A 13,332-nucleotide genomic window follows, 5' to 3' on the forward strand; every position below is an offset into this window, starting at 1 on the left:
TTCCAGAGTGGCCAACTTTTGTGTTTTCGCCTGAACCTACCTCTAGGACAGCAAATGCAGGGATCTGCCAGGGCAAGTGGTCGAGAAGAACCCTTGTGGTGCCACCAAAGTTGAACCCTCACACCAAAATGCAGAGGAATGCACACAGCATCTCCTGGGTGTAAGGTCAGCCCTCCATCCCATCTGCCTGGGGAGAGAATGCCCTCATGGTGTTTTATTCTTTGAAGAATTACTGCTGTTCAGCACCTGAATATTTGCTGTGCTGCGCTCACACATCCACATCTACGATTTATACTGAAACAGCTCTGTGTCACAGAGAGTACAGCCCAGCACCAAATAAACCCACAGCTGACACACATACAAAGAGTCAGAACTGACTCTCTTATCAGTGATCAATGGGCAGCTGAAAACTACTCCTTTATTCTGTTAACAAGTAACATTTTCAAAGAGATTCCTGAAAAACGAGTGTTTCCATGACTGGCATCACTACAGCAGGGCACAGGACTGCTGGAGGTCTTTGCTTTCCCAGCTGAGCATCATGGGCACCTTTGGGCACAGAAGGCCCAGGTGAGTGTGCTGGACACACAGAGCAAAACTCACACGAGCAGTCCTCTGCTTCTATGAAGTTAGACCTCAGGTCAGCAAGAAACAAGGAAAAAAAAATCTGTCTGGCCCCGGAACATAACTGCTAACTAGAGTTATCAAGCCCCATGCCTCCTCCTGCCTCACTGAAAAGCAAATCCAAGTTTTCCAACCAGCTTTTGTTCTGCAATGGATCATTTCTGTGGAAATTAGGACTCCAAATCTGACACCCACAAAAATCCCTTAGTTCTTGGAGACAATTTCATTTTTAATAGCTTGTTTCCGTAAGCAGAGCATGAAGCAATTTCACTCAACCTGACAAATAAGTAAGGCCAAGGATGCAGCATTTAAAATTCAGAGATAACTAAACAGAAGAGGAATTATATTTAGACATGATAGGAGTTGGAAACAGGTTCCCTTCCACTCTTACACTGAAGCTAAACAGCCATGATACGATCAAACAAGTTTTCACTTTTGCCTTGTAAATAAAATCAAAGGGCAACAGTCCTTTTTCTCTGACGTCTGTAGTTAATAAAGAAAGAATAAACATTACCTACTCTTACATGAGAAAGGAGGAGGAGAGAACATTTCTTAATCTCTTTCCAAAGAGGATTAATCTACAGCGTATTTCCACCCCAAATACTAATGAAACAAAATGCTTTTCCTGCAGTTTTCTGGAGGGGGTGTTCTGTCAAAGCTTCTCATGTGAGCAGAGTTCACCTGAGAGCATTACCAAGCCTTCAGGTACAGTGCCAGGCCACGGAGCATCAGCTGCAGGGGGGAAAGGAGAGCTTCCACCCTGCAGGAGAAACACAAAAGCTCCTAACATTTCTTAGGGCCCACATATCTGAGGGCTACCGAGTCCCTCACAGCCACCAGTTAATAGGGGCTTACAACAGCTCCATAAAGTAGACGAGCTGTTATGGCTGGAGCTCGCAGGGCACAGGGAGGCCATGGCAGAGTTTAATGTGGGGATGGCTGTGACGGGGCCAAGTGTGCAGTGAAGCATTTATGGGTTCCAAACAACCTAGCTAGCACGACTGGAAAAGACAAGGAGCTGGGATAAGGCACCCATGTCCCTTGCTGTGCCTCTGAGCCACTCGCCCACCCGCGGCAAGGGAACAGGATGAGGAAGCTATTTTCATCCCAAGTATCTGGAGCTTACAAACACCCGCTGAAAATGCTGTGCCTTATCAAAACAGGTGAGAGCCAATGCCAGCTGACGTTCCCATTTCTCTGAAGAACTCAGCCACAAGACTGTTTTTTTAATTATTATTTTTGAGCAGAGTATTTACATGTCTGACTCTAAATAGGCTTTGGCATTTCTGCAAGGGGACCAAATGCGTGACCTCGCAGTCTTGAAGAGTGATGGGATCAGTCCAGCTGCCCTTGGCTTTCCTTTGGAGAGGCCTCTTTAGCAAGGGAGGCAGACCCCTGGGAATGGGCTCAGGAGGGACAGGCCCTTACAAATACAGTGTATTTTCTCCAAGGAACCAGGAAGGAAGAAAATAGCTATGGCAAAAAGGCCAAGGAACAAAAGTGCCCGGGCAAGACCTGGCGAGGGGAAGTGAGGGTGAGCCCAGCCTGCAGAAGAGTTTACGTTCCCTTTGAAGAGAAATATTCAGTCTGTCAGGTAAAACAGAGAATCTAACCCGTGGGAGGACATAAGATGCTACCTTGAAGAATCTGACTATTACAGGATTAGCAGCTACGATCCCTCCCTCTGAGGACACCGAATGCCAAAACCTGGCCTGAGGGTTTTAGGTGGTGAGGTTTGTCCAGGCGTGTCGGCAGGAACTCTACAACATACAGAGGAGAAATACTGTCCAAACCTGTAATATCTAAACATAGGTGCCTTTAAAATACTAAATATTTCTTTTAGAGGATAGGAAAAGAGACAGAGAAATACGAAGCCAAAATACACACATTTCTTTTAGGAGTAAAACGTGCCCCTCAAACACTTGAATTCTACTGTACAATGTATTTATACCATGTTTAAGAAACATTTGTCAAGCATATAAAAACCCCCAGAAGTTCACTGTCACACAGCTTAATTCCCTATATTCTGCCTACATGCACATATAGGGCCAGTTTGTTAGGGGGTGGAGGTGTGTAGCAAAGCACAATCTAGCGAGACATGACACCATAACGGTGAACAATAAAAGCAAGCGTAGCATATGTGCTGGACATTTGGTGAAAATAACCCAGCCACAGCTCCAACTTCGGTACATTTTCCTGTGTGGAAGTTGGTAATTCAGTTTCTGCTCTAATTCAGCTCAGCCAACAGTTAAGTTGCTCACAACTCCCCTGATAATTATTTGGGAATTCTGAGATTCTAGGAAATGTATCTTTACTTTTCAGCTCTCTTCTTGTAGAGCCTAACAAGCTGAAATCTAGGGGGTTTCTCCTTTTCTTCTCTTCATGGTATGGTTTTTTCTCCATCTAGCAGCTAGGATTCTCCCTGGCTATAAGATCTGAAATGGTAGCAATAATTATATTTTCTATTTTATTACTTGTAATTGCCCCTTTGATCAGAATCCTATGCCATTTAACCACATTTATATGGTCATCCTGCACATAGGTTCTAAATACAGAACGAATTATTTTCCAAGGGAAAACTACAGGAGCTGGGTTTCCTTTTACTGCACACACACGGAATCCCATACATTTGGCACCAATTTAGGTTATTATCATTGCATTCTTCCTTTTTATATTTGTTTCACTGTAAAAGCAATATAAAGCTCCCCACTAACTGGGAGCTGCTCATTCCTTAGTATTGCCTTCCCTCATCAAGCCTGTAGCAGACCCACCCTGATTCAACCTCCTTTGCCAAAGGAGATACCAACAAACACGTGAAATATCCCACAGCTGGAAAGGCTGCACTGCAGGTCTCAAAGCTTTGCTGATCACACACTGCAAGCCTTACCCCAGGGTGAAGCCTAGGAAACTCTTCATGCACAGCTTTGCTGTCTGTCCCAAGTCCAAGAGCCTGCAGAGACAGGCGAGTCTCCCCAGCCTGGCAGACTGCCTCCAGGTCAGGCTCTCTCACGCAGGACCAGACTGGCTGCCCCATCTCCAACAGCCCTGGCCATGTCACCAAGCTGCTGGAGCTCTCCTTGCTCATGGCTGCCCCTTGCACACTGCTACCCTGAAGCAGAGAAGCACAAGGCCAGAAGATACTGTTCTCCACAACTATAAAACAGAGGACCATTGCCTGGGGCTATATGGCTGTTAATAGTGGTAAAACCCTGACAGACTTCAGAGAACTCAAGCGGAGCTGCTTTTGATTTAGGCCAAGCACCTGAAAGCAGAATTTTTTCATTCATCTTCCTCAAAGTGATGGTCACAGGAAACTACCTAAATAGCCCAGCTCAAGAATTAGCAGTTGTATAGAAAAAAGAACATCGTCTTTTGAAAGACTCTCCTTAGAGTAAGTGTTTCATCTGGAGGAAAAGCCAATGTGAACTCTTAATTCAAGCCAGGCAGAAGCAGGCACATGTCACAGGGAAGAGCTGGTGACACATCAGGGTGTTCCTACCCACAATGCTGTTCCCTATAGCCCCCAGGAGGTACAGGGATAACAGGAGCAAAGGAAGGGGTTGAACTGTGTGCCTTATCTCTAACAGCTCTGCTTGAGAACCTTCACTGTCCTGCTTGAAGCATGTTTGCTCTATGTGTTTCCATCAAATTGCTTTGTCCATTCAGCCAGCTCAGAGAGACATTCACATCCTTCAGCCACAGGAAAAAAAATGCTGCTGGAAGAGGGTGAATGCAACCAGAACTAAAGACTCTCAGATTAAAGAAACCCCAACAGCTACCTGACTTTCACTACTATAGACTTTTGTGTACACTCAGGACCAGCAGCAACAGGCAGAATCACCTGGACTTCCAAAACATCCCTCTTTTCAGGATGCTCTCCAGGTGAGCCAGCTGCCTGCTGTTGGGCAATGTAGGAGGCTCCCTCATATGCTGGAAAAGCAAAGCATCTGTAGGTGCTTCCCAAGCTTCTCATCACAGATACCTATGCAACCATCTACAGCCATTATAAAGATGTGTTTACAAATAAGAACAAACTGACAAGTGTGGGAACAGGAAATCTTCACACTTTGAAACTTGGAAGTCAACTTGGTTCAGTCAAACATGGGAAAGGCAGCAGCTCTGGCACTTGGGGTAATTTCAGTGACAGACAGCTGTTCTCCTTAGCTACTGGTAAATACAATCACAAATTCCTAGAGCTTTTTCTCCAGATACTAATAGCAGACTTGATGCTGAAAAACACTTCAGAGATAGAGATCAGAGGTCTATTTCTGTTTTTATGTCTTGACGCCCATGACTTTGATGGGGTAAGTAAATTAACATATGATAAATTACTCTTTAATCTGTTGTAGTTATAGTTTTAGAGACAGGTTCAGTGGCTTTGCTCTCAACCGCAAATATTTCTGTAAAGAAACACTTGTTTTGCTGGAAAAGGGTAAGAACAAAGCAGTTTGTAAACAAAGCTGGAAAAAGAAAAATCCATCTCCCACAAAGCTCAAAACTCCTCGAAATAACTTTCTGCAGAGAGCTACCATTACCCAGGGTGAAAAACTTCTTTAAACCCAGCAATCCTGAATTACACAGAAATGCTCAAACAGGGCTGCACAGTGCATCATCAGAACTGGTATAGCTTTTAATTTCCCACCTGATTGGGTTGAAAAGGTTCATATGTTGGAAAGTGTGGCAAGAGAAACTTACTGAAAATTGCAATCCAGGATCAGATTAAAGAGGGAGGATGATAAAGGTAAAATCTTCATAAATGAATTTCTTTATCCAGAATAAACTCAAAAGGTCCTGTGAGGGGAGGAAGGATATGTGTTTCATTACGACAAAGAGAGTAGGAAAAACTATGCCTGAAACCTCTTTAGTGAAGAAGACAGCTCTTACAACATGATTTCTTTAAGGGCAAGGTATTGAAATACTTTTGGAAGAAATATTTTTATCTCCCAAGAAGATTAACACTGAAGTTTTGCACAGCACCCTGCAGCACTGTTGCATCCATAAAACACTAACAAGCACCAGAAGAGAGTCTCTTAGCCCAGCTCTCAGTCCATCCTACTGGCATTGTCTCCTGGGACAGAAATCCCTCCATGATATGAGAGAGATGCTCAGCATACTGATTCCTGCAGAATCTGAAGACATGACACATCCTTTGCAGCCAATGACATCCTAAAGCAACACATCCATTAACTTTAGAGGGAAAACAAAGGGTTAAGCCATTAAGGGTACCACTAAAATAGACAAAATCACTAACACTTTTCCATGAGCTTTAGAGACAAAATTTTTCCAGCATTATTCTAGAGAATTTCTGACATTATGGAGTTTCTGGGGAGAGTCTGCATCACCCTGTGCTGTGAGAAACCCTTTCTCTACCTGTGCCCTGGGTGGAGTCAGCTTGTACCCAGTTTTGTCAGCAACCTGAGTAGCTCTGGGCCGTGAGCACAAAGGGAACAGCTGCTGGGTATTGTCTCCCGGCTGTGCTCCTGTATGAAACCTGTGTCTACAACAACAGCCTCAGAAAAGGCACTGGGGAGGCCTTTCCTTTTCAGGACATGTTTTGCTCCAGAAGCAGACCCCAAGATTTGACACTGCACACTGATGTAGTCCACCCTGAAGAAATAGCTGGCAGATGTCACCTTCCTAGCTTTGGTGTTATGGGTGAAAAGCAAAGGCTCTGTGAAAGCCAAGAGCCACACCATGCTCCATGCTCACACATGTCTTCGGTGGTTGTCTTCACACCAGCCACGTATGGATGTGTACAAGGAGAACTGAAAACCTGCATGTCAGGGCAATTGGTGGCTGGAGCAGTGGGCTTTTTGGGAATGATTAATGATTCTTGGGGTTTTGAAGCAGAAACAGGGGGTTCAACAGGGAAGTTAGATTGCCATCAGGCAGTACTTCACCACAGCACACCCCCAGCCTGCCCTCATGCACGGCCTGGCTACCATGGAAGGGCTGCTGGAAAACAGGATGGCATGTGAGAAATGCAGAACTGAAACCAAGAGTAGATGACAGCCATAAAAACTGAAATCTCATTAAATGCTGGCCAGGCAGTGAGCATGGACCCTCCCATCTGTTTGCTGTGTACCCTGAAAGGGTGGAGGCCAGGGTGACATGCATGCCTTGGAAATCAGCAGCCTTTACACTGTTCACCCAGGAAGTTATTAACTTGCATGTTTGTGGGCAACTGCACAAGCTATTTTTGGTCATGAGACCCTGTGTAAGGGAAGGATTGCGAGGTTTTAATAATGATCTTCAGTTAACTTGGTTACCCACACAACAATGGCTTTCTGAGAGGCCAACTGCTGCAAAAAACTTGAGACGGGCTTTACTTCCAGAGGTATTAAACTATGAAAATATCTAACCATAATAGTAAGAAGCTATAAAAAGAGCCCTGTTTATTTCACATGATTTCTTTGTACGCCACAATGTTATGAGAATACTTCAGCTCAATGACAACATGGTAAATTGGAAAAGATTAACTATTGAAGTCAGCACTTACGCACTTCATTTTTGTTTGGTGCTGGTGATTTTTATTCTTTCAAAATCCAAGTTTTCACTAATATCAGCAGCCGTAACATTTTTTTAAATTTGAATCCGCAATTAACCTGCTATTAAGGTCAACTGATGTAAGGGCCATGAAAGGAGAAACTGGCAAATGAATAGAAAGAAAAAAAACTAATGCAGATTTCAATTCTGCACTGCTGTATGTCACACAGGTAGATCTGGAGCCCACATACCCAATATGAGAAATAATCCGGTATCTCACATCTCTATTATATTGCAAATTGTATCCAATAACTTTTCTGCAACAGTGGAGCATCACAGAATACCCTACAGAGAAGGTCAAATGTTGTACTATAGAGCTCTGATAGTTCATTCTTAGTTCATTCCTGAGAAATACCATGGGGCCTTACTGAAACCCTTTCACTGTTAGGGTACACCAAGAGAAAAGGGAAAAAAATAAAGATTGCATTTGTTTCTGGGAGGACCCGCATGGCTCCACGGAGAGGACACTTCCACCCTTGTTAATCCCAGCTTCTTAAAGCAACACTCAGTAAGATAATGAATCCTTTAAATGTTACATCTTGTGTCTTGCATTATTGTGGTGCAGCAACTCTCCACATCAAACAGTCATCAGCACTATTACAAAGTGGGCTTATAAGAGACTGGCTGAAAAGGCGCTGTGTGAAAAGAAGTGGAAAATTAAAGCTGAAGCAGTCGAAGAAAGGGCTTAATTTACTGGCATGTACAGTATGCAAATGAGATTACTCTCAGCTTAACTGCATCATTTATGTCCATAATAACGGCATCATCATTACAGGGCTCAAATTAAATTACACCATAATTAGCATATCAAAGTGATTGGTTAAAGTTTAAAACAAATACCCAATTTTGTTAATGAACAGCTGTAATTGTCATGTACACTTCAATGAAAACTCCCTAAACAAATATATGTTTTAGAACAGAGAAAGATTTTGAAGCAGACAGGTCTGTGGCGGAGGTAAATTGCCTAAAAAAGAATGACACAGACTATTCTATTAATGTTAATATATGCTCATCATTTTCAGGTAATAAAACATTCTATCAAAACAAGCCTTCGCTTCGTATTTTTTGCCTCTCAACTCCACCACCACACTAGCAAGTGTCAATGGGGAGAGGGGCTGGCCAAGCCCAGCCTGCCCCATGCACAGGACATGCACAGCCCCCACCTACAAACCGAGGGAGGAGGAGGAGGAGGAGGAGGAGGAAGACGATGAGGACGTCTCGCTAACTCTACCCTGTAGACCAGGGCTGGAGTAAGCTGATGACATGATAACACATCAGGCAGCCTACAATTCAATTTACTCTAATCTAATCACATCTACGCAGCAGTTCCAGAGGTGGAACTGCACCAGAGAAGTTTTTGCTGTTCTCGTCTCATTAAAATAAATAGGGAGGTGGGACCGGAGGGTTTGTCACTGTCAGCCTGGCAGCCAGCAACACATTTCCAAAGATCCGTCACTGCAAATGTACACAGCAAAGACACAGTTAAAACACTCCTCAGGCAGAACGAGCTTTAGCAGGGGAGCAGGTCTGCTCTGTGATATTTTAACAGGGCAGGTGAGCTCTACTATGCTTGGAGACCAGGCCAAAGGAGCCCGGTGTCACCTCACACACGGGGTAAAATAATCCCTCTACATCCCCAAAAATGTTTACAGTGGTATATATTTGTTTATGTATTACCTAATATTACAGGAAGCAACACAGGGAAGTATATTTTGTGCAAAAATTGGGAATGCACTTTCAAATATACTTAACAAGGAAATTGAATGTCTTATTAAATCCGTATTATCAAAACACTGTTCAAAAATTTAAAGAAAGTAGCTTTTCATTTTATTCATCGAGGAATCCATTAAAGCCTAAGCTCTGAAGTAGTATGTAAATTATGTGCCTTTCAAGGTAGAGCTAGGGCAAATTCACTCCATCAACTAATGATGAACCTCATTATGTGCAGGGAGTATTCATAATGAGGAAACAAGCCACCCGCCATTCCATGTTCTAACATAAATCCCTGTAAAATGTGAATATCTCCACGTCTAATTAAAGGCTACTAATTCCTATCATACCCTACAAGGCCCAAAAAGCCAAAACTAGAAATGTGTTTAGAAAGACACCCTTTCACTTCACAAAACACATTTATTTGTGTTTACCATTAGTGAGTTGCAATGTCTTTTTTTTAAAGAAAAATCAACCCCAGTTTTATAAGATAAAAGTTTGTGGGTACAAATCTGACTTGGTCTCATATTTCAAAAAGAGTTTCTGATTAGCACAGGTCAGGCTGCGCAGCTTAAGAGAAAAATAAATAAAAAGGCAGAGAAAAGAAATCTCCAGTAATATGTAAGAAATAATATTTTAGCGGGGGAGGAAAGGGAAAAAAAATAAAATAACAGCTTTGCCATCCAGGTTTGCTCTGGAACTGAGACTTGCTAAAAAAAAATAAATCTAGAGATCCCATAATAACTGGGGAAAGCAGGCAGCAGAGACAGGAAGAAGGAGAGCCAATTAAGCAACCGAGTACACAACAGGTATTTAAAAGATTTTTTGAATGATACTCGATTTAGGAAGAAGCTGCTTCCCCCCCAAAATCCCATAAGAATTAGGGATTGAAGACAACGCTGCTTAATGCAGGCTGGAAGAAAAGTGCTCTTCCACAGACTTACCTAGATTTGATATTTATACCTACGAGCGCAGCGTCCGCTCCTACGATCAAAACCACATTTCTTATTAAGTTACATAATACCCATCCTATGCATCGCCGTGGATTCATCTGCTCCTGCACTGAATTATGGATTTGCTCTCTGTACTTCCCGGCATAGAAGTGGACAGGTTTGCCGACTCCCCTGAACGGAAGACGCATCACTGTTTCTTTTTCACTGCTCTGTATTAATATTTTCCTACGTGTTCAAAACAAACCGAGAAGCACAGCAAAACCTGAGAGCATTTCAGTTTGGAGGAGAAGAAAAGCATCCAATGAAGCTGAGCGACATACAGGCTTAAAAAAGAATAAAAAAAAGAAAAATGATGGCATAAAGGGCTGGTTTAAGCAATGTGATAACTCCTTGCAGGGCAGGGAAGCACTTGAACAGTCGCAGAAAAGGCTGTGGTACCTTCAGATTATGTCAACCGAAAAGTTGAAATCCTCATGTAAAAATACCCCGCACGTTTCATCCCTAGAAAAGCTTATTTAGAATTCATAGAAATTCATAGCCGCTAAGAGGAATATGTGCCCATAAAATCACAAACGCAAAAAAAAAAAAAAAAAAAAAAAAGAGAGAGAAAAGCAATATTTAAAAGAATAAAACAGAGCACACAGATTAAAGTATTTCAGCAACGCAAATTTTCTAGAAATAGCTGGGCATTTTACAGGGGGAGGGAAGGGGGGGGGGGGAATCCGGCTTCTTTAAGTTGCATAAAAATAAAACTACGCCGCGCCGCGCTGCTCCCCTGCCCGCCCCGCGCTGTGCCGGTGGGGTGGCGGTGCCGGGCTTCTTTTTTTTTTTTTTTCCGCCTGTTTTTTTTTTTTTTTTTTTCCCCCCCTCTCCCTTCTCCTTTTAGGTCAACCAGTCATGCACTGGGAAGACAACCCTCCAAAAATAACTTGTCCCTCCCCCGGAGCGCGGAGTTGAACAACCTACCTTTGTTCTGGCGCTGCAGATAAGAAGCGGCTCCGCGGCGGGAGCCGCGGCCGCGGCGCGGGGCGGCCCGGGGGGCTCGGCCGGCGGCACCACCTGGCAGCGCTGCGCGGCCGCGGAGCGCTCCCGCCGCGCCCCGTCCGGCCCCGGCCGCGGGGGGATCCGCGGGAGCCGCCCCCCAGCCCCGCCGGGCACCGCGCAGGTTACACACGGCGGGGGCCGGGTGCCGGGAAAGGAAGAGTTCGGCAGGATTTATTTGACACTTATTTTCCGGGCAGCCCTTTTGTGGAGTTGCGCCGTTTGTTTCTTATTGTCTGAGCAGCAGTTGGAAGCGTCTCCCCGAGGGGGCCCCTCAGCCCGGCTCGGCCGCTTTGACAGGGAGGTAACCATATTAGGATGTGTATGGCAAAGTAAACAATAACAGAGTTGCAATGAAATGGAATTTTTTTTTTTCTTCTTCCCCCCCCCCCCCACTAATGGTGCTGGTGTCAGTCCTGTTTTTAGCCTTTTCCCACCAGTTTTGTTTTCTGGCTTAAACAGCCCAGCTCTTAAAAATTAAAAAAATACATCTATTAAAAAAAAAAAAAAGAATGGAGAGGCAAAGGGGGCTGAAGGGGAGAGGCAAGTAGTACCACCTTCCCAATTGCTCACCGTGAGGCTGCTGGAAATGCTCTGGGTCGCAGTAGGGAAAGGGAGGGGAGCACTTTTAATATCCAAATAAAGACATGTCAGTTTCATAACTGAGGAAAGAAATACAATAACACTTGCATGCATTGCCGAGACCCACAGCAGAAAAAGTGGGGACGGGAAGGACAGACACTAAAATTGCAATTTTGAAAGCAGGGGTCAAGCAGAGTAGAAAAGTCCAGTCGTGTTTTGCACAATCACAGCGAACTGGTGGGATGAGCTAAGTTGTGCAAAGCCTTGCAAGTCTGCTGGCTTTAAAGCTTTGAAATCGCTGTTTTTACAGGATAAAGCACTTTAAGCAAATTGTAAAATGCAGGTGTCAAGTTAGTCAGTTTAATCAGAAACAGAGCTCAGAGCAGCCGCCATGCAAAGGGTCCCCTACCAGCAGTCGAGAGAAAAGTTCTGCAGCAAGAAACACTGTAAGTCAAACAATATTATTTTAATGCCTGAATTCCACATCCTAAGCAAATCACCAAGAACAACAAGTGTAGCATGTCCTTGCACTAAGGGATGAGGAAGCCACTGGCGAGCGCTGCCTGCCGAGGCTCAGCACTACAGCCAGCCTTGGAGGGGATCACAGCTAGAAGACGAAACAAGTTTACACGTCTGGGTGACTGCGGATGGGGGCAGCTCTCTGGTACAACAGTCCAACACGAGCTGTTGAGCTGTTCACGCCGCCAGCCAGCATCCTCCATCGAGCAACAGCCGGCAACGCGGAGCGCGCCTCTGGGAAGGGCTGACAGGAGAGCGTGGATGCTCTGCCCGTACCAGGCACCGCCGTGATAAGACACAGCACGAGGAGAGGTTGAAGGTAGATAGGCAAACAAAGTTGCTATGAGATCACACACTTAATTTAGAACAAAGGCAACGTTCCTCTGACAAATAGGATGCACACTTACCCTGCCAAGTTCGCTTGTATTCGGCTAATCCGCAGCAATCAGAACATCAGTGTTGACATCTAATGGTACCTACAAGCATCTCTCTGCCTTTCCACATGGCGTAACCCTGCTCCGTTAACACGCTTTAAATTTTTCAACCATCTTGTTTAACCTAAACATCTATGAAACTACACAGGGTGTTACTCATCCGTGCCGCGCGTACAACCCCCCCAACAAAAATAAAAAGTTAACACACTGATACCAAAATCAATAAATCACACGACCAAGTAGCAGTTCAAAAGTTCAAAGACATGATGGCCAGTTCACTACGTCGCAGCACTCAACCAATAATAACTTGACTCCATCACTCCTCATAGTATAGACAATTTCATGGCATCATTTTCATTAGCCTGTCTCACTGAAAATTGCTAGCTATTTATGTATACGCTAAAATAAATTAGCCATTTCATCGAGCACCGTGATTCTTATAAAATACATTAACACAATACTCAATTTTCCAGTTGGAGTAAATAAATAAATCAATAAATTCAATACAGAGTAATTTTTATTTTTTTCTATTGTGGAGCTTCAGCTCTCAGCATAAGTGTTTTTATTGGGTTTATTTGTTTCAATAAAAATTGAAATGGGCCAGTGATCTTAGCAGTAAGATCTGGGGGAAAAAAACCAACCCAGCCCTATCTAATATTATGAAAGTATGCTGTGCAGTTCAGCCAACTGGTAATACATAATTTTTGGTCAAAAATAATTTTCATTACAGTTATTAAACTGCCTCTTAATTTTGAAAGGTTCTTCTCTCACCTCATGCATTCTCCAGCCCAGCAAGAAGCCCCTGGGCTCCCTTGGAGCGAGTTTTGATCCTGCACAGCCCATGGGGGCAACCCCATGCCACCTTGGAGCTTCCAAGGGGAAAACTGGGATAGAAGGGTTACCAGCACTCACGTTCACTATTTTAA

The 13,332-nt window shown here is 44.0% G+C and overlaps 1 protein-coding gene across 6 annotated transcripts in view; it reads right to left on the reverse strand.

Annotated features, from left to right (window-relative positions):
- Positions 1-13,332, reverse strand: part of FOXP1 (forkhead box P1) — a 375,365-nt gene that overhangs the window by 184,558 nt on the left and 177,475 nt on the right. Inside the window, exon 1 of one of the 6 annotated variants that reach the window (XM_036390830.2) lies at positions 10,797-10,836. The exons of the other annotated variants lie outside the window; for them this stretch is intronic. The gene's annotated coding sequence lies outside the window, so the exon portion shown is untranslated. Of the gene's footprint in view, positions 1-10,796; positions 10,837-13,332 lie in introns of those variants that run through there. 6 annotated transcript variants of the gene reach the window in all.

This window comes from Molothrus ater, chromosome 11 (assembly GCF_012460135.2).
Source record: "Molothrus ater isolate BHLD 08-10-18 breed brown headed cowbird chromosome 11, BPBGC_Mater_1.1, whole genome shotgun sequence".
In the NCBI taxonomy this organism is placed as follows: Eukaryota; Metazoa; Chordata; class Aves; order Passeriformes; family Icteridae; genus Molothrus; species Molothrus ater.